A 2226-nucleotide genomic window follows, 5' to 3' on the forward strand; every position below is an offset into this window, starting at 1 on the left:
GAATTATTTTACCCAATTGTATGACCATAAATTTGACAATCTTAGTGAAATGGATGAATATTTATAAAATTATAAGTTGCCTAGATTAGCTGAAGAGGAAATAAAATACTTATATAACCCCATTTCAGAAAAAGAAATTGAATAAGCCATCAATGAACTCCCTAGGAAAAAAAAACTCCAGGGCAAGATGGATTTACTAGTGAATTCTATCAAATATTTAAAGAACAACTGATTCCAATACTCCACAAATTATTTGGGAAAATTGGAGAAGGAATCCTACCAAATTTTTTTTATGACCCAAAATATAGTACTGATACTTAAACTGGTAAGAGACAAAAATGGAGAAAGAAAATAATAGACCAATTTCCCTCATGAATATAAGAACAAAATTTTTAAATAAAATATTAGCAAAAAGACCACAGCAACTTATCACGAGAAAAATACACTTTTATCAGGTAGGATTTATTCCAGAAATGCAAGGATGGTTCAAAATTAGGAAAACTACCAGCATATTTGATCATATCAACAACAAAACTAGCACAAACCATATGATTATTTCAATAGATGCAGAAAAGGTTTTGACAAAATACAACACCCTATTAAAAACACTAGAAAGCATTGGAATAGTGCTCACTTCAATAGCACATATACTAAAATTGGAATGATACAGAGAAGATAAGCCTGCCCCCCCTCGCAAGAATGACACACAAATTCAAGAAGTATTCCATATTTTTATTATTTGACAAAAACATCCAGGAAAACTGGAATATAGTATGGCAGAAACTGGATATAGAACCATTATCTAATACCGTATACCAAAATTAAGTCTAAATGCATGTGTGATCTAGGTGTAAAGGATGATACTGTAAGCAATTTGGGAAAGCAAAGAATAGTTTACTGTCACATTTATGGAGAGGGGAAGATTTCATGACCAAACAAGAATTAGAGAGCATCATAAGGTGCAAAATGGATAACTTGATTACACGAAACTGAAAAGCTTCAATACAAACAAAGCCAATGTAACCAAGATTAAGAGGGAAGTGGGAAAATGGAAAAGACTTTTTACAACCAATATCTCTGATAAAGTTCTCATTTCTAAAATATAGAGAGAATGGAGTCAAACCTATAAGAATGCAAGTCATTCCCCAATTAATAAATGGTCAAAGGATATGAACAGACAGTTCTCAGAGGAAGAAGTTAAAGATATCTATAAGCATGTATTATTTATATTATTATAAAGATATCTATTAGCAAAAAGACCACAGCAACTTGTCATGAGAAAAATACATTTTTATCAGGTAGGATTTATTCCACAAGTGCAAGGAAAATTCAGTATTAGGAAAACTATCAGTATTTTTTATCATATCAACAATAAAATATGAAAAAATGCTCTAAATCAATATTGATTAGAGAAATGCAAATTAAAACATCTCTGAGATACCACATCTTACTGGTCAGATTGGTTAAGATGACAAAACAGGAAAATGATAAATTCTGGAGAGGATGTGGAAAAATTGGAACACTAATACTTTGCTGGTGGAGTTGTGAACTGATTGAACCATTCTGCAGAGCAATCTGGAACTATGCCCAAAGGGCTATAAGTAATTTCATATCCTTTGACCCAGAAATACCACTTCTAGGGTTGTATCCCAAAGAGATCACAGAAGTGGGAGGAAGACCCATATGTACAAGAATATTTATAGCAACTTTTTTTGTGGTGGCAAAGAATTGGAAATTAATGGGATGACCATCAATTGGGGAATAGCTAAAAAAGCTATGGTATATGAATGTAATGGAATACTATTGTGCAGTAAGAAGTGAAAAGCAGATGGACTTCATATCTACCTGGAGAGGCTTATACAAACTAATTCTGAGTGAGAAGAGCAGAACCAGGAAAATGTGTACACAATTACAGATACAACACATGTGTGATGACCAACTTTGATAGACCAGACTCTTCTCAGAAATTTAGGGCTATAAGTAAACTCCAAAAGTCTCATTCAGAGAAATCTAGAAAGAGCAGAGTTTGGATGCAGATTGAAGCAAATTACCTGCTCTCTTGCTTTTTCTTGTTTGGTTTGGTTTCTTCTTTCCCATTGTTCATTCCATCTGATACAATCCTTCTTTATAACCTGACCAATGTCTAATGTGACAGTATCTGTAAATCCTATACCTGATTGTATGCTGCCATGGTGGGGGGGAGGTGGAGAAGAGGGAGGGAGAGAA

General features: G+C 33.4%; 1 non-coding gene across 1 annotated transcript; it reads left to right on the forward strand.

Annotated features, from left to right (window-relative positions):
- The first annotated feature begins 626 nt into the window (after window positions 1-626).
- Window positions 627-734, forward strand: LOC138156999 (U6 spliceosomal RNA). The gene has a single exon (XR_011167260.1). It is a non-coding gene; the product is annotated as a U6 spliceosomal RNA (small nuclear RNA).
- The last annotated feature ends 1492 nt before the right edge of the window (window positions 735-2226 follow it).

Source organism: Petaurus breviceps, unplaced genomic scaffold (assembly GCF_028583685.1).
Source record: "Petaurus breviceps papuanus isolate PSGF00001 unplaced genomic scaffold, PetGlider_PUasm1.0 164, whole genome shotgun sequence".
Taxonomy (NCBI): Eukaryota; Metazoa; Chordata; class Mammalia; order Diprotodontia; family Petauridae; genus Petaurus; species Petaurus breviceps.